This window comes from Triticum aestivum, chromosome 7D, assembly GCF_018294505.1.
Source record: "Triticum aestivum cultivar Chinese Spring chromosome 7D, IWGSC CS RefSeq v2.1, whole genome shotgun sequence".
NCBI lineage: Eukaryota > Viridiplantae > Streptophyta > Magnoliopsida > Poales > Poaceae > Triticum > Triticum aestivum.
In genome coordinates this window covers 609,520,428-609,544,278 of record NC_057814.1, presented here as the reverse complement: position 1 = coordinate 609,544,278, position 23,851 = coordinate 609,520,428, and the positions used below count along the sequence as shown (strand labels likewise).

Here is a 23,851-nt window from a genome sequence, read left to right as displayed (position 1 = left end):
TATGAAAATATACTTTTATGATAAATCTAATGAAACTAATTTGATGTTGTGGATGTTTGTATGTTATTTATAGAGTTATCAAATCTATATAATTTTGAGAAATCTACATAATTTTTTGCTAGTGTAAAATTAAAACTCTAAATATTTTGAACAAAGATGATTGCTTGCTTGAGAAGGGAGTGTGGAGGAGTGTTTTCTAATCGGCACTTCGCTCACCTTGAAGTTAATACTCCTCCATCAAAAAAGGAAACTATAGAGATTTCATTATGTTTAGGTTGGGACGTGCCTGTTCCAAACAATAGTGCAACGCTTGGACGACACATGAGGACCCATGCAGCAAGCTACATTTTATAGGTCCTTCCCCCAAAAAAATTAAATTAATATCATAGTGTGGATCCGAAGATCCATGTATCAGATATTAAACTGACAAGAACAGATACTACACTTGATCTTAGCCAAAAGGCCGAGAAAGGTATACTCTAAATCGTGCCCTTGACTCTCTTTTTATTTCTTCCTGAACCGCCTTAGGTATCTGGGCACGCGATGTGGGATTAATTCCAGCGCCGAGTCAAATCCTATTTTCTGTTTCAGAATTCTGTATACAACAAGTCAGAGCTGCGTTTGTTTGCCCGCTCAACCAGCGCTGCCGGCCGGGGTAGGTTTTTCCTTCGATGATCAGCAAGGGCGTGACGGCCCACGTGCTCCATGGCCCAATAAGTCGCTAAGATCGCTAAGATGGTCTTAATTACAGTATCCAGTTTGTCTCAAAAAATAAATAAATTACAGTATCCAGTTACCCCTCAATTTTTTTTACAGTATCCAGTTTCATTCTCCTTTTACGCTCTCGGGCTTGGAAGCGAGAGATTTCTTCTTCCCTAGTCTAGATTATAAAAATTCTTGACCATCCTAAAAAAATAGAAAATCTTCACATGTTTTCCTTTTTGGTACTCTATAGGTTGGAGGTGGTGGCGAACGCCTCATGGGCTGCTACGACTAGCGGTGGCACAAATGGGTCCGTAGTGCGCTTGCTTGCTTATATTATTAATTCAAGGCAGGATTATGGAGATGATGCATGGCCCAGAAGCATATATAGAATCATAGACGAAGCCCGTTGAGAGAAAAGAGAAAAGAGAAGCTTGTTTCCGTTCTCTGTAAAACTGAGATTCGGTTGAACCTGAGCCAAGATCTGCGTGCGTTGCAGTTCCACCTGCCAACCAAAGGCTGCTGCTCTTGGTAAACAAGTAGCAAGCCTCATTCCTGCCGCACATGGAACGGAGTAAATGCGCGCAATCCATACACGAAGGAGGAGACCACACGATGACACGAAGGAGACCGCACACAAGCGCTACTGCGCTCGCTAGATCCTCGCACAAAACCTGAAAAAAAAAACAAGTGGCAGCAGCAGCAAATAGTTCTCCAGATATATATGCCCAGTCAAAGACGCATGCATGCTGGGAACAAAGAAAACTGGAGCATGCAGATCCAACTAGCGCGCGTCGACGGGATGCATGCATGCCGACATGGGAAAGGGGCGAGGGTACTGCTAGCATTGAGGAAAGGGAGTATGATAAGCAGAAAATGGCGAGCTGGAGCTGCAGTACTACAGAACTACAGAAGTGCTACCGTTGAGGGCAGTCCGCCGTTGATGGGGTTGGGAGTTCCATGCAAGCAGGCATGGTGGCGCAAGTACCGGCGGCAAGGCTGCGACTATGCGAGCTGGATTCCCTCCAACTGGTACCGGGCGATCGATGATCTAGAGAGGACGGAGGCACGCACACGCAGTCAGCTATCGCAGCCTGGGATTGCGACCGGGCGAGCAGTCAGCTATCGCAGCCTCGCGCGCAGGACACGTCCGCCGTTGCGTGCATGCATGCAGATGCAGCACGTTCCTTCTTTCTTTCTGCAACGGTCTGAACTGAACTCCGCTGGCTCAACGGAGGGCGATCAGATCATCAGTTCTTCCTCCTCCGACGACGAAACTGCAAAATGTGCGTCCGTGTACGAGGAATCTTACAGCGACGCTGTACATGCACCCGGGCGGCCGGAGATGCTATGTGTTCTTAACGCCACACGGCCTGGACCAGTGCCAACACCACTAAACCAGCAACGTTAACCTCTACCAAAAAGACTATGATGGTAGTGCTAGGTCTGTTTTTCGACGATATACATCTCCCTCCGGTTACCACCTTGTCAGGTTATTATTAGCAAGGAAAATAACATTATTAATCTCTTCGTCTATTTTCCTTGTCGACGAACGACTATCTGAGCCCGGCTGGGAACACACGAATCCTGCTGCACCGTAACCACAGTGGAAGCAAGATTTAATCTATGTGAAAAAAATCCAGAGCCAACGAGAAGAATACAATACGCGCTCCGAGCCCTCCCGGCAACATCGTACAGTGCTCATTAGTATATCGCCGGCGCGGAGTCATCCCGAATATACTACTGCTCCGGCCTCCGGGGGTCGTTATAGGAAAGAAAAAAATAAAAGGCGATCCATCCGTCCAACCATGGCGACGACGATGATTGCGCCACCCGCGAGGAAGCTGGCAAAGCAAAGGGTAAAGAGCAGGATCTCCTCCGCTCCGCTCCAATGGAGATGTTGGGGCGAGCGGCAACACCACCAGCTCCCTCCATCCCTGAGTACGGGCCCGCACGCAGCCCCACCCATGGGCATTTGGCTCCTGATGAGCATGATCCTCCTCGACGCCGTGCTAGTCGGATAGTTCGAGGTTCCATCTTTCTGTCGCCTGTCGGGCCTACCGGCACCGCCGCATCAACATCAGCACCATCGTTTTCGCTCACAGCTGTGGCCTTTCCTCATTCTCTTTTCTTGCTTCAAGTGGGTAGAATTAGTGTGCGTTGCGTTCCCGTAAATAGATGTCCGTTTGGTACAGCTCCAATGGTCTTCTTTTAGTGGCATCAACCCACTCCCAGCGCATTTTGACAGAGGTGGTACTAGCATGCTTGACAGGGAGTGTGGAGGAGAGGCTTCTCGTCCGCATAGAGTTATGCTCCGTACTATGCAAATGAGAATATACTAACACATATGCCCGTGCGTTGCAACGGAAGAGATATTATTTTACGAGAAGCATCTGGAGAGATAATTGTTGTGTCCATCAAAAGGGTCTCCGCAGCGGTGGGGCGACAGAGCGAGGAGCTGAGGTGTTCGCGTGGATCATGTTTGGCCCGCAAGATCTTGATAGTTGTGGGGTTGGTCGGAGTGTTGGCGACCACCGAACTCGTGCCTTTTTTCCTCCGGGTCCGCCTCCGTGTCTAGGTAGTGGTTGCCTCCTCATTTTGTGGCTGCACGGCGACCTTCGAGGCATAGTTGCTTCGACCACTCCCTCCTATGTTGATGTAATCGGATGTATTACTAATTGTAGTTATTCCCGTTTCACTGGCATAACCGGCGCATAACCACGTAGTCCCTGCTTTACCAGGGTTTATTCTCTTCAAATTTTCTAGCGCTCACTTGCCCACATTTTTTTAATTAGAGCAAAACCAGTATATCCTCTTTTATTGGCATGTGCCCACAATTTCTTTTAATTATAGCCAACCAACATATTCTCTTTTATCGTCAAATAGCGTGTGGGATGCACAAGGGCCAGGCCACTGGTAGGCACCAAAACGACATGTGTTTGTAAGGCAGGAATTAAAATCCAAAACAACCGTTGAGTTAAAGGAACAAACTCACGACCTCAAAAACTCAACCACATGCTGCTAGGCATTCGAACAAACAACTCTTGCTAAAATATGGCCAGCGCGAATGTTTAAGAACATACTGTAGCGTAACATTCGAAACATTTTTTGATTTTTCTGATCTTTTTTGAACTTTTCAAAAATAAAGTAACAATTATGAAATTCTGAATATTCTTCGAAACGTGAACAAATTTTGCAATCCCAATTTTTTATCTACAGAATGCCAACATTTTTTTGAAAATTTCGTTAACTTTTGGAAAAAGACCAACAAAACTTGAAACGGATTTTTTGAAATTCACAAACGTTTTTTGAAAACACGAACCTTTTATAAGAAAACGAACCTTTTTTGAATATGTGAACAAATTTTGAAATGGAAACATGTTTCGAACATTGAAAACATTTTCAAAAACATATTCTTTAAACACAAACATTACTTTGAATTCATTTTAATAAACATGAATATTTTTTGAATTTGTATTATTTTCTAAAATGCAGTTTATTTTGAAAACCTCAAACATTTTTTTTAAAATGCAGACATTTTTTCTAGTTTTGAACAAATTTTGAAAGAGAATAAAAATTAAAATTTTCAAATATTTTTCAAAATTGGAACAAATTCTGAAGATTTTATGAAAATTTAGACATAAACTGGAATAGTAATAAAATGAAAAGGTGAACTTATGGAAAAAGGGGAAAAGAATAATAAACATGAAGGAGAAAAAAGAAAAAGGAAAGAGCAAAGAAAAGGAGAAAGGAAAAGAAAAATAGAAACAGAACAGAGAAAAAAATGAAAACAGGCACGCCCAATCTTTGGCGCCCTATGCGAAACATCGATTATTTGCCGCCTCGTGCAGTAAATAAGGTTTCCCAGTTGCATGGGCAGGAAACTAGAAAGATTTTATAATGTTTTGGTTTTGGTGTGTCTGTTCCAAACAATAGTGCAACGCTTGGACAACAAACGAGGACCCATGCAGCAAGCTACATTTTTTGGCCAAGAAATTAAATTAAACCCATGTATATCAGATACTAAACTTATAAGAACAGATACTACATTTGATCTTAGCCAAGATGCCAAGAAAAGTATACTCTAAAACATGCCCTTGGTTCCCTATTTATTTCTTGGTGAGCCGCCTCAAGTCCCTGGGCATGCGATGTGGGATTCATTCCACCGATGAGTCAAAGCCTATTATATTGTTGGCCGGCTCAACTAGCGCCGCGGGCCTAGGTAGGTTTTTTTTAGCTCAATGCGGGTTGGGTAGCCGAACCTGCGTGTGCGGGTCAGAAGGACGTGATGGCCCATATATGTCCTCCATGGCCTAATTTATGGTCGCCGGTAAGATGGTCTTAATCATATTATATCACTAGGTAAGTGCCCATGCGTTACATCGGGAAAATATTATGTATGCATGGGTGATATATTTAGGTCATGATATTAAGAATGATGTCAAAAAAAGGTCATGCTATGAAGAATATATTCAATCAAAAACTTCATTAGGCTTAACCCTCCTTTTGTTTAACATCACACATGAGCAATGCATGCATTTTCTTAAATTAAAAATTGAGGTGGGGCGAACTCGAGCAAATAATGATGCAAAATTCAAAGTAGTACATAATTCTATAGTCTATACACAGTAATAATTTATATGATATGCAATTCATGTCTTTGATCCATTAAAATTCACCAAAATAGTTTTGGAAAATCCACAACGCGAACACAATAATTCAGAAAAAATATACCTTTGCAAGTTGGCTAGCAGGTTGACTGCTCGCCGGTTGTTTCTTCAGCTAGCCGGTTGACTGCTAGCCCAATTGCTTGCTACGTCCCGCCGCTTGTGCCACCCTCCGGGGTGTGGGCGTTGGGAGAGCGGGCTGTTCTGAGCATCACAATTAGCAGTTGATCGAAGGTGAGTCTGCGCCTCCCCGTATACTACTGTTAGCCTCCACCCACCATCTACCTTGCAATCAACATGATACACACAGTAGCCCAAAATCTCCACATTTATTGAGTTATTCCAAAAAATTCCAATACCTCCACTCCTACCACTACTACTTATTGCATAGGCTTTATCATAACCTATGGAGCTAGCTAAACCTTCTACTCTTGCTTTCTCCAATTGAGTTTCAACAATACAAAGCACAGTAGGGGTAAATTTCTTCGCTAACTCATGAAGTTCGCGAACTGTCGAGGCTTTACCCGCACCTCGACAGTTCCAACATATGATATTCATTGTGCCCGGTGGTGCTCCTCGGGGGAGCCCGCCGATTGTGCAACTGTGTTATCTGTCCCTCCTGCGTTGGTGCCTTCTCCCCGCTCAGTCAGCGAGTTCTTCAACCTCTTGTTTACTTTCCTTGGTGACACATAAACAGGGGGCAACGGAGGGACCACCGATGGATTCGGGAGGACCACCATAGCATTGTTTTCTCCGCCTTCCATGGGACGCTGATCGGCAGGGGACGCCGCAGCCACCAACAAAGTGTTATCCTGTGATGATCTCTTGAAGTTTGATTTTACTCCAGTATGGTCAGGTTGCTGCTTCGGGTCTGCACCCTCTTCCTCCTTGTCCTGCTGAAATTCTGCCGCAGCTCCTCCTCTACCCCCACCTCTTGATTGACCTGATGTACCACCATTGCCATACCCTCTCCCCCTCTGAAAAAACCTCTCCCAGAAGGCTGCGAGTATGTGACAGTCCTGCGCTTTGCGATCATCCAAGAGCCCCACTTCTTGTCCTCTTCTTTCCAAATCCCCCTGCCACATTCCTCATGACTGTGCCCCATGATTCCACACACCTTGCAGAAAAACGGAATCTTCTCGTACTTCACCACAAGCATCCGGGTTCCTTCTCCCGCCACAGTCAAAGGGGTGAAACGAGTCAAGGGTTTATCAGTAAGAACCCTAGCTCTAACCCTCACATAGTCCCCCTCGTAGAAGAGCGTTGGTTTCATCTGAACCTCCTTGACTTTCCCTATTCTCCGGGCAAGCTGATCCACCACCGGTTCATGGCGGTAAACTTCTGGGATCTTATGGATCTGTGCCCAAACATACAATCCATCTAGCACCACCGATTCTGGATCCGCCTTCCCATCGTAGTCCTCGATTACCACCGCCAATCCTCTGAACAGCCATGGCCCTCTATGGACTACCTTCTTCTAGTCCCCTAGGCAGAAGAACTTGAAGATGAATAAGTTTTCTCCAGCCTCTCTGAATTCCGGAGTCTGAGCCAATCCCCATATGAAGTTCATATTATCTGAAAAGGCTGTCGGACTGAAGTTCCGATTGGTGTTAACCCTAGCAATTGCCATCCACCCCGCCTTCTCGTTGAAAGACTTCGCCTCCTCTGCCCCAATCACAACGTCGTCTAGTTCCTCATCCATCAGTTCCATGTTCTTGAGCATCTCCTCCAGATCTATCTCTTCTTTCGCCCCAGGCGCTGTTGCCGAGCTCGAAGCCGCCATGGCGAATGAAACGACGGTCCTTCACAGCGTGAGCCCTCTCCCTACTCCCTCGGGATCCCCTGATTCGGTAAATAATTTCCAAGACGAGATCTCCCACCGGCGGAGGAGTCGCCAGCGGAGTCGCCTAAACCCTAATCGAGAGGGTAACCGGAGCAATATGTGGATTATATGACCTCCCATGGCTCTGTATGGGAGATTTTAATGAGGTGTTGAGGCCTGATGAGCACGAGGGGGTTGGGCAGCGGAGCAATGCACAAATGCAAGGTTTCAGAGACATGGTGGATAGCTGCAACCTGATGGATATTGGCTTCAAAGGCAGGTTTTGGACTTCCGAAAAGAAAGTTACAGGAGGTACATACACTAGAGTTAGACTTGACCGAGCTCTAGGGTCGGCTGAGTGGGGCGCCTAGTTTCCTTTGGCTTGTCTCAGTCATTTGACAGCTGCGACCTCGGATCATGGGCCTATCTTACTGCAGCTCGAGGGGGAGAGCAACAGGTTCAGAGCTCCTCCTGTTTTACGATATGAGACAGCCTGGGAATCTCATGGAAATCTGAAAGAAACTATAGTGGAAGAGTGGGATGCAAACCAACATAGTGGGAGGGTGGAAGATATAAAGCAAAATCTCTCCTCTCTCGCGATTAGACTTCAGAGCTGGAACGTCGACACCTTTGGGTCAGTCCGCAAAGAAATCAAAGGCTTAAAGAAAGAGCTTGAAAAACTCAGAAATGCGCCGCAGAGGGTGGGACCGAGTCAGGAGGAGATGCAGATAAATAAAAGACTAGTTGAGTTATACCATAGAGAGGAGATGCTATGGAGGCAACGATCGAGAATCAACTGGCTAGCGGAGGGGGACAGAAACACAAAAAAAATTCATATCCGAGCCAGTATGAGGAGAAGGAAAAATATGATAAAAGCACTATCTAACTCCCTTGGAGTTGTGGTTGATGATCCGGCTGAATTAAAGATTCTGGTCTCAAATTTTTATAAGGATTTATACACTTCAGAGGGAGTTACAAACATGGAGGGAGTACTAGAGCATGTGCCAAGGAAAGTCACGGATCATATGAATGATATCTTATGTGCTACATACACGGGTGAGGAGGTAAAAACAGCTTTATTTCAAATGTTTCCGACTAAATCACCAGGACCGGACGGGTTCCCAGCACACTTTTACCAGCGGCATTGGGACGTCTGTGGGGAAGAGGTAACGAAGGCAGTGCTGAGAATAGTGAGAGGGGAAGAGAGCCCCGAATGCATTAATGACACTTTTTTGGTCTTGATCCCAAAGGTAATGAATTCAACTCTCCTGACTCAATTCAGACCAATAAGTTTATGCAATGTGTTATACAAAATAGCTTCGAAGGTAGTTTCAAATAGACTCAAGCAAATCCTTCTAGACATCATATCAGAGGAGCAGTCAGCATTTGTCCCAGGGAGACTCATTACTGATAACATCATATCTGCTTATGAATGTTTACATTTTATGAAAAGAAGCAGGTCAAAGGTCAATAGCCACTGTGCCCTAAAGTTGGACATGATGAAGGCTTATGATAGGCTGGAATGGACATATTTGGAAGCAATAATGGGCAAACTGGGTTTTGCCCCAGAATGGATAAAGTTGGTGATGGGAATGGTGAAATCAGTTTCTTTTGAGGTGTTGTTCAATGGTGAAAAACTTGATCAGTTTAAACCTTCTAGAGGGATTCGACAGGGAGACCCAATTTCTCCTTATCTTTTCTTGATTGCAGCGGAGGGCCTTTCGTGCCTTTTGAAATTCAGTTCTCAGTCATCTAGTGTTGTGGGAGTTAAGGTGGCGCCGACAGCCCCGGTTGTCAACCACCTTCTCTTTGCTGATGATAGCCTGCTGCTATTCAGGGCAAGTAATGATGGAGCAGTTGCAGGGTCAAACTTGTTGGATATCTATTGTAATGCGTCTGGCCAAAGGGTGAACAATGACAAATCTTCTATTTTTTTCAGTAAGGGGTGCCCTCAAACAGTGCGGGATGGCATAAAGGGGAAACTCAACGTTCACAATGAACAACTTAGCGAGAGGTATTTGGGTATGCCCACTGATGTGGGACACTCAAAAAATGGCACTTTCAAATATTTGAAATATAGAGTTTGGGAGAAGATTAAAGGCTGGATGGAAAAGTTGCTATCTTATGCTGGCAAAGAGGTTCTGATTAAGGCAATCGCACAAGCTATCCCGGTCTACTCGATGGCCTGTTTCAGATTATCAAGAGGAGTTTGTGAAAGCATAACATCTCTAATCAGACAGTTTTGGTGGGGCAGTAAGAGAGGAAGGAGAAAGCCATGCTGGGTCGCTTGGGACGTGTGCACGAAACCGAAATATCTGGGAGGCCTAGGTTTCCGTGACATGGAGCTGTTCAACCTGTCTCTTTTGGCAAGGCAGGCGTGGCGGCTCCTTCAGGAGCCAATGACACTCAGTGCAAAAAATTTGAAGGCAGCTTATTATCCCGACACGAGCATTTTAGAAGCAGGCCTCGGCGGTCACCCATCTCAGGTATGGCGCGCGATCCTAGACGGGCGGGATATCTTGTCCCAGGGCATCATCCGAAGAGTTGGAACTGGAGAAGAAACGAGGATCTGGGAGCATAACTGGCTCCCCCGAGAGGGAGTAAAACGACCTTTGAACGCGATGGTTGCTCACCCGCCTGAACTAGTTTCAGAATTAATTGATGTCACTTCAGCCACTTGGAAAGAAGATCTGATTCGGGCAACCTTTAATCCTTATGACGCCCATAGTATACTGAGGATACCACTGTGTACTCGTAGGGTTGCTGATTTCTGGGCTTGGGGTGCTGATCCCCGCGGGAGATTTTCAGTTAGCTCGGTTTACAAAATGCTCGTGAAAATGAAACTGCAGAGGGAAAGTTGGCTCGAGAATTCTGAAAGCCCTGCGGATGTTGCAGTGGAGGCGAAGAGGTGGGTTAATCTGTGGCAGATTAAGGTTCCATCGAAGCTCAAGAACTTTTTATGGCGTTTCTGTCAGAATTCATTACCAACAACAGACTTGCTAAATCACCGTAACATGTCAACTTCTTTGGTCTGTCCTATTTGTGTTGGAAATATGCCCTAGAGGCAATAATAAATGGTTATTATTATATTTCTTTGTTCATGATAATTGTCTATTATTCATGCTATAATTGTATTGTCCGGAAATCGTAATACATGTGTGAATACATAGACCACAACGTGTCCCTAGTAAGCCTCTAGTTGACTAGCTCGTTGATCAACAGATAGTCATGGTTTTCTGACTATGGACATTGGATGTCATTGATAACGGGGTCACATCATTAGGAGAATGATGTGATGGACAAGACCCAATCCTAAGCATAGCATAAAAGATCGTGTAGTTTCGTTTGCTAGAGCTTTTCCAATGTCAAGTATCTTTTCCTTAGACCATGAGATCGTGCAACTCCCGGATACCGTAGGAGTGCTTTGGGTGTGCCAAACGTCACAACGTAACTGGGTGACTATAAAGGTGCACTACGGGTATCTCCGAAAGTGTCTGTTGGGTTGGCACGGATCGAGACTGGGATTTGTCACTCCGTGTGACGGAGAGGTATCTCTGGGCCCACTCGGTAATGCATCATCATAATGAGCTCAATGTGACTAAGGCATTAGTCACGGGATCATGCACTGCGGTACGAGTAAAGAGACTTGCCGGTAACGAGATTGAACAAGGTATTGGGATACCGACGATCGAATCTCGGGCAAGTAACATACTGATTGACAAAGGGAACTGCATACGGATTGATTGAATCCTCGACACCGTGGTTGATCCGATGAGATCATCGTGGAACATGTGGGAGCCAACATGGGTATCCAGATCCCGCTGTTGGTTATTGACCGGAGAGGCGTCTCGGTCATGTCTGCATGTCTCCCGAACCCGTAGGGTCTACACACTTAAGGTTCGGTGACGCTAGGGTTGTAGAGATATATGTATGCGGAAACCCGAAAGTTGTTCGGAGTCCCGGATGAGATCTCGGACGTCACGAGAGGTTCCGGAATGGTCCGGAGGTGAAGAATTATATATAGGAAGTCCAGTTTCGGCCACCGGGAAAGTTTCGGGGGTTACCGGTATTGTACCGGGACCACCGGAAGGGTCCCGCGGGTCCACCGGGTGGGGCCACCTATCCCGGAGGGCCCCGTGGGCTGAAAGTGGAAGGGAACCAGCTATTAGTGGGCTGGGGCGCCCCCCTTGGGCCTCCCCCCATGCGCCTAGGGTTGGGAACCCTAGGGGGGAGTTCCCCCTTGCCTTGGGGGGCAAGGCAACCCCTTCCCCCCTTGTGGCCGCCGCCCCCCTTGAGATCCCATCTCTTGGGGCCGGCGCCCCCCCTGGGGGCCTATATAAAGGGGGGAGGCAGGGCAGCAACCAACAGCCTTGGGCGCCTCCCTCCTCCCCTGCAACACCTCTCTCTCTCTCTCGCAGAAGCTCGGCGAAGCCCTGCCGGAGACCCGCTACATCCACCACCACGCCGTCGTGCTGCTGGATCTCCATCAACCTCTCCTTCCCCCTTGCTGGATCAAGAAGGAGGAGACGTCGCTGCACCGTACGTGTGTTGAACGCGGAGGTGCCGTCCGTTCGGCACTCGGTCATCGGTGATTTGGATCACGGCGAGTACGACTCCGTCATCCACGTTCATTGGAACGCTTCCGCTCGCGATCTACAAGGGTATGTAGATGCACTCCTTTCCCCTCGTTGCTAGTACACTCCATAGATGCATCTTGGTGAGCGTAGGAAAATTTTAAATTATGCTATGATTCCCAACAGTGGCATCATGAGCCAGGCCTATGTGTAGTTACTATGCACGAGTAGAACACAAAGCAGTTGTGGGCGTTGAGTTTGCCAATTCTTCTTGCCGCTACTAGTCGTTTCTTGTTTCGGCGGCATTGTAGGATGAAGCGGCCCGGACCGACCTTACACGTACGCTTACGTGAGACAGGTTCCACCGACTGACATGCACTAGTTGCATAAGGTGGCTAGCGGGTGTCTGTCTCTCCTACTTTAGTCGGAACGGATTCGATGAAAAGGGTCCTTATGAAGGGTAAATAGAAATTGGCAAATCACGTTGTGGTCATACGTAGGTAAGAAAACGTTCTTGCTAGAAACCTACAAACCACGTAAAAACTTGCAACAACAATTAGAGGACGTCTAACTTGTTTTTGCAGCAAGTGCTATGTGATGTGATATGGCCAGAAGATGTGATGAATGATATATGTGATGTATGAGATTGATCATATTCTTGTAATAGGAATCACGACTTGCATGTCGATGAGTATGACAACCGGCAGGAGCCATAGGAGTTGTCTTTATTATTTTGCATGACCTGCGTGTCATTGAATAACGCCATGTAAATTACTTTACTTTGTTGCTAAACGCGTTAGCCATAGAAGTAGAAGTAATCGTTGGCGTGACGACTTCATGAAGACACAATGATGGAGATCATGGTGTCATGCCGGTGACGAAGATGATCATGGTGCCCCGAAGATGGAGATCAAAGGAGCATAATGATATTGGCCATATCATGTCACTATTTGATTGCATGTGATGTTTATCATGTTTTTGCATCTTATTTGCTTAAAACGACGGTAGTGAGTAAGATGATCCCTTATGATAATTTCAAGAAAAGTGTTCACCCTAACTGTGCACCGTTGCGAAGGTTCGTTGTTTCGAAGCACCACGTGATGATCGGGTGTGATACATTCTAACGTTCGAATACAACGGGTGTTGACGAGCCTAGCATGTACAGACATGGCCTCGGAACACACGAAATACACTTAGGTTGACTTGACGAGCCTAGCATGTACAGACATGGCCTCGGAACACGGAGGACCGAAAGGTCGAGCATGAGTCGTATAGAAGATACGATCAACATGGAGATGTTCACCGATCTTGACTAGTCCGTCTCACGTGATGATCGGACACGGCCTAGTTAAAATCGGATCATGTAACACTTAGATGACTAGAGGGATGTCTATCTGAGTGGGAGTTCATTAAATAATTTGATTAGATGAACTTAATTATCATGAACTTAGTCTAAAATCTTTACACTATGTATTGTAGATCAAATGGCCAACGTTGTCCTCAATTTCAACGCGTTCCTAGAGAAAACCAAGCTGAAAGATGATGGCAGCAACTATACGGACTGGGTCCGGAACCTGAGGATCATCCTCATAGTAGCCAAGAAAGATTATGTCCTAGAAGCACCGCTAGGTGAAGCACCAATCCCACAAAACCAAGACGTTATGAACGCTTGGCAGCAGCGTGCTGATGATTACTCCCTCGTTCAGTGCGGCATGCTTTACAGCCTAGAACCGGGTCTCCAAAAGCGTTTTGAGAAACATGGAGCATATGAGATGTTCGAGGAGCTGAAATTGGTTTTCCAAGCTCATGCCCGGGTCGAGAGATATGATGTCTCCGACAAGTTCTTCAGCTGTAAAATGGAGGAGAATAGTTCTGTCAGTGAGCACATACTCAGAATGTCTGGGTTGCATAACCGCTTGTCTCAGCTGAGAGTTAATCTCCCGGATGACGCGGTCATTGACAGAATCCTCCAGTCGCTTCCACCAAGCTACAAGAGCTTCGTGATGAACTTCAATATGCAGGGGATGGAAAAGACCATTCCTGAGTATATTCAATGCTGAAATCAGCTGAGGTAGAGATCAGAAAAGAACATCAAGTGTTGATGGTGAATAAAACCACTAAGTTCAAGAAGGGCAAGGGTAAGAAGAACTTCAATAAGGACGGCAAGGGAGTTGCCGCGCCCGGTAAACCAGTTACTGGGAAGAAGTCGAAGAATGGACCCAAGCCTGAAACTGAGTGCTTTTATTGCAAGGGAAGTGGTCACTGGAAGCGGAACTGCCCCAAATACTTAGCGGACAAGAAGAAGGCCGGCAACACCAAAGGTATATGTGATATACAAGTAATTGATGTGTACCTTACCAGTACTTGTAGTAGCTCCTGGGTATTTGATACCGGTGCGGTTGCTCATATTTGTAACTCAAAACAGGAACTACGGAATAAACGGAGACTGGCGAAGGACGAGGTGACGATGCGCGTCGGGAATGGTTCCAAGGTCGATGTGATCGCCGTCGGCACGCTACCTCTGCATCTCCCTACGGGATTACTTTTAAACCTCAATAATTGTTATTTAGTGCCAGCTTTGAGCATGAACATTGTATCTGGATCTCGTTTAATTCGAGATGGTTACTCATTTAAATCCGAGAATAATGGTTGTTCTATTTATTTGAGAGATATGTTTTATGGTCATGCCCCGCTGGTCAATGGTTTATTTTGATGAATCTCGAACGTGATGTTACACATGTTCATAGTGTGAATACCAAAAGATGTAAAGTTGATAACGATAGTCCCACATACTTGTGGCACTGCCGCCTTGGTCACATTGGTGTCAAGCGCATGAAGAAGCTCCATGCAGATGGACTTTTGGAGTCTCTTGATTACGAATCATTTGACACGTGCGAACCATGCCTCATGGGTAAGATGACCAAGACTCCGTTCTCCGGAACAATGGAGCGAGCAACCAACTTATTGGAAATCATACATACCGATGTGTGTGGTCCAATGAGTGTTGAGGCTCGCGGAGGATATCGTTATGTTCTCACTCTCACTAATGATTTAAGTAGATATGGGTATGTCTACCTAATGAAACACAAGTCTGAAACCTTTGAAAAGTTCAAGGAATTTCAGAGTGAAGTTGAGAATCAACGTGACAGAAAAATAAAATTCTTACGATCAGATCGTGGTGGAGAATATTTAAGTCACGAGTTTGGTGCACACTTAAGGAAATGTGGAATAGTTTCACAACTCACGCCGCCTGGAACACCTCAGAGAAATGGTGTGTCCGAACGTCGTAATCGCACTCTATTGGATATGGTGGGATCTATGATGTCTCTTACCGATTTACCGCTCTCATTTTGGGGCTATGCTTTAGAGACTGCCGCATTCACTTTAAATAGGGCTCCGTCGAAATCCGTTGAGACGACACCGTATGAATTATGGTTTGGGAAGAAACCTAAGCTGTCATTTCTAAAAGTTTGGGGATGCGATGCTTATGTCAAGAAACTACAACCTGAAAAGCTCGAACCCAAGTCGGAAAAATGCGTCTTCATAGGATACCCTAAGGAAACTATTGGGTATACCTTCTACCTCAGATCCGAAGGCAAGATCTTCGTTGCCAAGAACGGGTCCTTTCTGGAGAAGGAGTTTCTCTCGAAAGAATTGAGTGGGAGGAAAGTGGAACTTGATGAGGTGATAGTCACCCCTTCCGAACCGGAAAGTAGCGCAGCGCGGGAAAATGTTCCTGTGGTGCCTACACCGACTGGAGAGGAAGTTAATGATGATGATCATGAAGCTTCAGATCAAGTTACTAAACTTCGTAGGTCCACAAGGACACGTTCCGCACCAGAGTGGTACGGCAACCCTGTCCTGGAAATCATGTTGTTAGACAACGGTGAACCTTCGAACTATGAAGAAGCGATGGCGGGCCCGGATTCCGACAAATGGCTAGAAGCCATGAAATCCGAGATAGGATCCATGTATGAAAACGAAGTATGAACTTTGACTGACTTGCCCGATGATCGGCGAGCCATAGAAAATAAATGGATCTTTAAGAAGAAGACGGACGCGGATGGTAATGTGACCATCTACAAAGCTCGACTTGTCGCTAAGGGTTATCGACAAGTTCAAGGGGTTGACTACGATGAGACTTTCTCACCCGTAGCGAAGCTGAAGTCCGTCCGAATCATATTAGCAATTGCCGCATACTATGATTATGAGATATGGCAGATGGACGTCAAAACGGCATTCCTTAATGGCTTCCTTAAGGAAGAGTTGTATATGATGCAGCCGGAAGGTTTTGTCGATCCTAAGAATGCTAACAAAGTACGCAAGCTCCAGCGCTCAATTTATGGGCTGGTGCAAGCATCTCGGAGTTGGAACATTCGCTTTGATGAGATGATCAAAACGTTTGGGTTTACACAGACTTATGGAGAAGCCTGTGTTTACAAGAAAGTGAGTGGGAGCTCTGTAGCATTTCTCATATTATATGTGGATGACATACTATTGATGGGAAATGATATAGAATTCTTGGAAAGTATAAAGGCCTATTTGAATAAGTGTTTTTCAATGAAGGACCTTGGAGAACCTGCTTATATATTAGGCATCAAGATCTATAGAGATAGATCGAGACGCCTCATTGGTCTTTCACAGAGTACATACCTTGACAAGATATTGAAGAAGTTCAGTATGGATCAGTCAAAGAAGGGGCTATTGCCTGTATTGCAAGGTGTGCAGTTGAGCACGGCTCAATGCCCGACCACGACAGAAGAGATAGAAGAGATGAGTGTCATCCCCTATGCCTCGACCATAGGGTCTATTATGTATGCCATGCTGTGTACCAGACCTGATGTAAACCTTGCCGTAAGTTTGGTAGGAAGGTACCAAAGTAATCCCGGCAAGGAACACTGGACAGCGGTCAAGAATATCCTGAAGTACCTGAAGAGGACTAAGGATATGTTTCTCATTTATGGAGGTGACGAAGAGCTCGTCGTAAAGGGTTACGTCGACGCTAGCTTCGACACATATCTGGATGACTCGAAGTCACAAACCGGATACGTGTATATTTTGAATGGAGGAGCAGTAAGCTGGTGCAGTTGCAAGCAACGCGTCGTGGCGGGATCTACATGTGAAGCGGAGTACATGGCAGCCTCGGAGGCAGCACAGGAAGCAGTCTGGATGAAGGAGTTCATTACCGACCTAGGGGTGATTCCCAATGCGTCGGGCCCGATGACTCTCTTCTGTGACAACACTGGAGCTATTGCCCTTGCGAAGGAGCCCAGGTTTCACAGGAAGACCAGGCATATCAAGCGTCGCTTCAACTCCATTCGTGAAAGTGTTCAAAATGGAGACATAGATATTTGTAAAGTACATACGGACCTGAATGTAGCAGATCCGTTGACTAAACCTCTCCCTAGGGCAAAACATGATCAACACCAGGACGCAATGGGTGTTCGATTCATCACAATGTAACTAGATTATTGACTCTAGTGCAAGTGGGAGACTGTTGGAAATATGCCCTAGAGGCAATAATAAATGGTTATTATTATATTTCTTTGTTCATGATAATTGTCTATTATTCATGCTATAATTGTATTGTCCGGAAATCGTAATACATGTGTGAATACATAGACCACAACGTGTCCCTAGTAAGCCTCTAGTTGACTAGCTCGTTGATCAACAGATAGTCATGGTTTCCTGACTATGGACATTGGATGTCATTGATAACGGGATCACATCATTAGGAGAATGATGTGATGGACAAGACCCAATCCTAAGCATAGCATAAAAGATCGTGTAGTTTCGTTTGCTAGAGCTTTTCCAATGTCAAGTATCTTTTCCTTAGACCATGAGATCGTGCAACTCCCGGATACCGTAGGAGTGCTTTGGGTGTGCCAAACGTCACAACGTAACTGGGTGACTATAAAGGTGCACTACGGGTATCTCCGAAAGTGTCTGTTGGGTTGGCACGGATCGAGACTGGGATTTGTCACTCCGTGTGACGGAGAGGTATCTCTGGGCCCACTCGGTAATGCATCATCATAATGAGCTCAATGTGACTAAGGCGTTAGTCACGGGATCATGCATTGCGGTACGAGTAAAGAGACTTGCCGGTAACGAGATTGAACAAGGTATTGGGATACCGACGATCGAATCTCGGGCAAGTAACATACCGATTGACAAAGGGAATTGCATACGGATTGATTGAATCCTCGACACCGTGGTTCATCCGATGAGATCATCGTGGAACATGTGGGAGCCAACATGGGTATCCAGATCCCGCTGTTGGTTATTGACCGGAGAGGCGTCTCGGTCATGTCTGCATGTCTCCCGAACCCGTAGGGTCTACACACTTAAGGTTCGGTGACGCTAGGGTTGTAGAGATATATGTATGCGGAAACCCGAAAGTTGTTCGGAGTCCCGGATGAGATCCCGGACGTCACGAGAGGTTCCGGAATGGTCCGGAGGTGAAGAATTATATATAGGAAGTCCAGTTTCGGCCACCGGGAAAGTTTCGGGGGTTACCGGTATTGTACCGGGACCACCGGAAGGGTCCCGCGGGTCCACCGGGTGGGGCCACCTATCCCGGAGGGCCCCGTGGGATGAAAGTGGAAGGGAACCAGCCATTAGTGGGCTGGGGCGCCCCCCTTGGGCCTCCCCCCATGCGCCTAGGGTTGGGAACCCTAGGGGGGGAGTTCCCCCTTGCCTTGGGGGGCAAGGCAACCCCTTCCCCCCTTGTGGCCGCCGCCCCCCTTGAGATCCCATCTCTTGGGGCCGGCGCCCCCCCAGGGGGCCTATATAAAGGGGGGAGGCAGGGCAGCAACCAACAGCCTTGGGCGCCTCCCTCCTCCCCTGCAACACCTCTCTCTCTCTCTCGCAGAAGCTCGGCAAAGCCCTGCCGGAGACCCGCTACATCCACCACCACGCCGTCGTGCTGCTGGATCTCCAGCAACCTCTCCTTCCCCCTTGCTGGATCAAGAAGGAGGAGACGTCGCTGCACCGTACGTGTGTTGAACGCGGAGGTGCCGTCCGTTCGGCACTCGGTCATCGGTGATTTGGATCACGGCGAGTACGACTCCGTCATCCACGTTCATTGGAACGCTTCCGCTCGCGATCTACAAGGGTATGTAGATGCACTCCTTTCCCCTCGTTGCTAGTACACTCCATAGATGCATCTTGGTGAGCGTAGGAAAATTTTAAATTATGCTATGATTCCCAACAATTTGTTCATCTTCTGACAGTTGGAGGCACGCGCTGATCAATTGCCATATGGCGGGTAGTGTATGGGTGCTAGCTCCTTCTGAGATGGTGGAACATATGCAAGCAAACTCGGAGCTGGAAGCGAAGGACTGGTTGTTTCTGATGCATGAAACTCTGGCCCAAAATGATTTCACAAGATTGGTGGTCACCTTGTGGGCAATCTGGAGAGATAGGAGGAAAGCTACACACGAGGAGATATTCCAAAGTCCGCTGTCAACTTTTTCTTTCATTAACTCTTTTCTGGATGACTTGGAGTCTCTTAAGCAGCCAACTATAGCTCAAACTAGGAACCAGCCGGCCAGAGCACAGGTGTGGATTGCACCTCCGGTGGAATATGTGAAACTCAACACCGATGCGGCAGTTACGAGAAATGGAAGCTATGGCTCAGTTGCGGCTTTGTGCCGTGACGCGGGAGGTACTTTCCTGGGAGCTTCATGCATAACACTTAGGAACATTTCGGATCCTGAAATTCTTGAGGCTTTGGCAGTAAGAGAAGCCCTGGCTTTGGCGAACGATCTTTATGAGGAAAAAATATATGTGGCATCGGACTGCCAGAATGTGGTGCACAGAATAAAGACAGGATCAGCAGCGGAGTGTGGAGCCATAATTCGTGAAATCATAGATCATTCGACCTCGTTTACTTCTTGTAATATAGTTCACGAGCACAGAGCCTCGAATACAGAGGCTCACAATCTCGCTAAGCATGCTTTATCATTAGGGATTGGCCGTCATGTATGGTTTGGCCAGCCCGGCGATCTTCTTTTTGTACCTGTAAACATTATGGTTACATGAATAAAGCTTGGCGAGACTGTCTCAAAAAAAAGCAGTTGATCCCGCTGTATCGCCGTCTGAGCGCGCCATGCCCAGTCCGCCGCCGCTGCATTAGCTAATCACTACCCGGCCCTGTTCCAATTAGTCGCTAGACGCTTGTGCTGCCGAACCGAGCACTAGTAGAAAACAGGGCTTTGGTCGCAGCTCAATATACACATTAGTCTCGGTTGTATTATGAACCGGGACTAATGTGAGCATTAGTTCCGGTTCGAGCGGTTAAAGGCATTAGTCCCGGTTCAAATGAGACCTTTAGTCCCGGTTTGAGACACGAACCGGGACTAAAGGGCATCGCACCCTTTGGTCCCGGTTCGTATCTCAAACCGGGACTAAAGGTACCTTTAGTCCCGGTTTGAGATACGAACCGGGACCAAAGGGTGCGATGCCCTTTAGTCCCGGTTACCTTTAGTCCCGGTTTGAGATACGAACCGGGACCAAAGGGTGCGATGCCCTTTAGTCCCGGTTCGTGTCTCAAACTCCCCCCCCCCCGCCCCCCGGTGTATCGCTATTTCAGTTTTGAAAAAAAGAAAAGAAAATGATAAAAACTTCAAAAAATAAAATCCTACGAGATGTAGTTATATTACTACATATACTAGTTAGGAAAATTAAAAAACTTAAATTTCGACATGTTTTGCAAAAAAGTGTTATGAAAAAGTAAAACGGCTATAACTTTTGCATACGATGTCAGAAAAAAACGTATAATATATCAAAATGTTCAGCACGAAAATCCTCATCCGTTTTTGACCGCCTATGGCCGTTTTGCAAATTTTTAGAATCCTCAAATTCGAAAAGAAAAAAAAAGATATGCTCGAATTTATGTTTTTTTGAATTTTGGTTAAATCTGGTCAAACCGTGGTCAAACTACTTATTCAAGAAATATTAGTGTTACTAAATAATTATTCAAGAATGTTAGTGTTACTAAATAATTATTTTATTTTTTTGAATTTTGGTCAAATCTGGTCAAACTACTTATTAAAGAAATATTAGTGTTACTAAATAATCATTGGTTTAAGAATAATAGTTTGATTTCAAACGGTGTAACGTGTGACTTAATGCTCAACTTCAACTCCTAAGGGTTAATAGGATTGACAGCTTACTATTTTCAGGAAAACAACAAGTGCAGACTTGGAAACAAGGGGGAATAGAACTCCAAAGTTAAGCGTGCTCAGGCTGGAGTAGTGAGAGGATGGGTGACCTGCTGGGAATTTAGACGATTTGGAAATATGAGGGGTGATTAGAGATTAGATTGAGCAGTGATGAGGGGTGAGTAGAGATTAAATGCAAATAATTCAAAAATTCAAAAAATTCAAAAAAAAATCAAAAATATTCCTTTAGTCCCGGTTCGTGTTACCAACCGGGACTAAAGGTCGAGCTCCAGACAGCGGGCATGTGGAGAGCCTTTAGTCCCGGTTCGTAACACAACCGGGACTAAGGGGGGCTTTAGTACCGACCCTTTAGTCCCGGTTCTAGAACTGGGACTAAAGGCCCGTTTTCTACTAGTGCGAGCGAGGCCTCGTGCCACACTATTTGCTCCACAAGGCGCTGCTCCATCCCTCCTTACTCCCAGCGACAAACGGAAATGGAACGCACACAATTCGGCAACCATGCAACTAACACCGGCAAATCAAATCTATCAACATCCACGACTGCAGGGTGGATTGGCACCGTGCACACATCAAACTGGTCCCTCGGCGAGCCGGCCACCAGACCCTGCAGGGCCGCCTCGCTAATCATCTCGCATTAGGGTTATGACCTAGGGTCATTTTGGACTTTGCACATGAGTGGATGGGTATGCTTTACCCTCCATCCAGCAGCCACCACCAAGTGTGACGAAAATCAGTTCATCCTCCAAGAGAGAAGAAGAGAGAAAACCAAGAGAGCAAGGGAAGAAGAGGAAGGTTGAAGGAAGAAGAAAAGGGAGCTCCTCCCCAAGGTTGTGATGGTCCAAATCCACTACCTTGTCTCCTTCAAGCTTCGGTTCCACCATCTTTGGTGAGATTGTTCCAATCCCTAGTTCTTTAGCCCCAAATCTTGTTGTGTTCATCCAAGATTCAGAAATCTTGATGTATGAGATCCCCTAGTGCTATCTAGAGAAGAACTTGTTGTATCCCACATTTGGTAATAGTGGAAGAGGATTTGGGTGGCTTCGGCCCGTGGTTTTTCCCCTCAAGTTGAGGGGTTTTCCACGTAAAAATCTGGTGTCTCTTTGTTGATGCTTGGTGCTGTCCAGAAACTTACTCCTACCACAAGACACTAGGCTGAGGAGTGTCTTGCCTGCTGAGTAACATTTTCTGCCTCCATATATGCTGCTGCATATGTTTCCTTCCGTGCTAAGCAACGATCCTTGAATTAGACATGATGTGGTGCTGAGATTACTTGTTTCCGCTGCAGTTTTCAGTTAACCACAAGTGCATTTGTGTGCTAATTCCCAACAGAGTGGTATCAGAGTCTTGGTTGCTTAGAAGGTTGCAAATCCCAGTTGCTTGATTGTTCCGGAAGTGCTACTACAAGTGGCATGATAAAACTTGATTCTTCCAATTACTCATTATGGAAGCCCATGATGGAAGAATCCTTTATTGCAAGGATTTGTATGAGCCAATTGTGAAAGACAAGATACTCACAGGTGTCACGGAAGAAGAATGGAGAGTGTTGCACAGAAAGGCAGTAGGTATGATTCGGTTGTATATCAACCACAATATTTTCCACCATGTTGCAAATGACACAAATGCTTATGAGATGTGGCAGAAGTTGGAGTCTATGTATGAGAGGAAGACATCAATGAACAAAGCCTCGGTGATAAAAAAGACTTGCAAAGCTTGAGTACCGAGATGGCACAAGTGTGATTGAGCACTTGAATGTCTTCCAATTCCATATAAATCAACTTTCAGCCATGAAGATCAACTTTGAGGATGAGGTGCAAGCATTGTTGCTGCTGAGTTCCATGCCTGATAGTTGGAACACGCTTGTTGTGTCACTTAGCAATTCAGCTCCGGATGGGAAGCTGACTTTGGAGATGGTGAAGAACAGTATGCTGAATGAAGAAGCCAGAAAGAAATAAAAGGGTGATGCCTCTTCTTCTGATGCGTATGTGGCTGAAACCCATGGGAAGAATGAGAACCGTGGACGCAGCAATACAAGATTTTAGCAAGGCAAAAGCAAATCCAGGGGGAGATCAAAGTCAAAACAGAGAAAAGATATTACTTGTTTTCATTGTGGTAATCCGGGACACATAAAGAGCGAGTGCAGGAAGTACAAGAGAGAGCTTGCAGAGGGGAAACTCACAAAGAAAACTGAGCAAAAGGCTGAGAGCAGTTCAGCCATGACCGCAACAGATGAGGACTATCTAGTCATTGAAGATGAAGATTGCTATAGTGCCGTTCGTGATGATGCCATGAGTTGGGTTGTGGATTCAGGTGCGTCCTTCCACATCACATCACACAAGGAGTATTTCACATCTTACACTAGTGGTGTTACTGGCCAAGTGAGGATGGGAAATAGTGGTTCGTCAACAATTGTTGGCAAGGGCTCTATATGCATTGAAACAAACACAGGTTGCAGATTGATGCTCGATGATGTGAGGCATGTTCCCGACATAAGGCTAAATTTTTTGTGAGTGGGCAAGCTTGATGATATCAAACATCCTAGTTATTTTGGTGCAGGAAAGTGGAAGCTCACCAAAGGCTCTTTGATTGTGGCTCGAGGAAGTAAGCAAGGTAATCTCTATGTGACTAAAACCAAGTTGTGCAATGAGGTGTTGAACATTTCTGAAAAAGATACTTCGGTTGAATTGTGGCACAAGAGGCTTGGGCATATGAGTGAGAAGGGCATGCACGCTCTTGCTCGCATGGAGTACCTCCCTGAGTTGAAAGGTATATCCTTGAAACCCTGTGCACATTGTTTTGCTGGCAAACAACATAGGGCTACATTTTGTACACTCCCTCCACATCGTGCAGAAAATGTTCTTGATATTGTGCACACTGATGTTTGCTCCATGACTGAAAAATCTC

At 46.0% G+C, this 23,851-nt stretch overlaps 1 non-coding gene and 1 pseudogene across 1 annotated transcript; both read right to left on the bottom strand.

Moving 5' to 3' along the window:
* Positions 1 to 275: 275 nt before the first annotated feature.
* On the bottom strand, positions 276 to 476 carry LOC123171628 (U2 spliceosomal RNA). Its single transcript, XR_006485329.1, has one exon. It is a non-coding gene; the product is annotated as a U2 spliceosomal RNA (small nuclear RNA).
* A 4,137-nt stretch (positions 477 to 4,613) lies between these two features.
* LOC123171641 (uncharacterized) lies at positions 4,614 to 4,783 on the bottom strand (annotated as a pseudogene).
* Between the last annotated feature and the right edge of the window lie 19,068 nt (positions 4,784 to 23,851).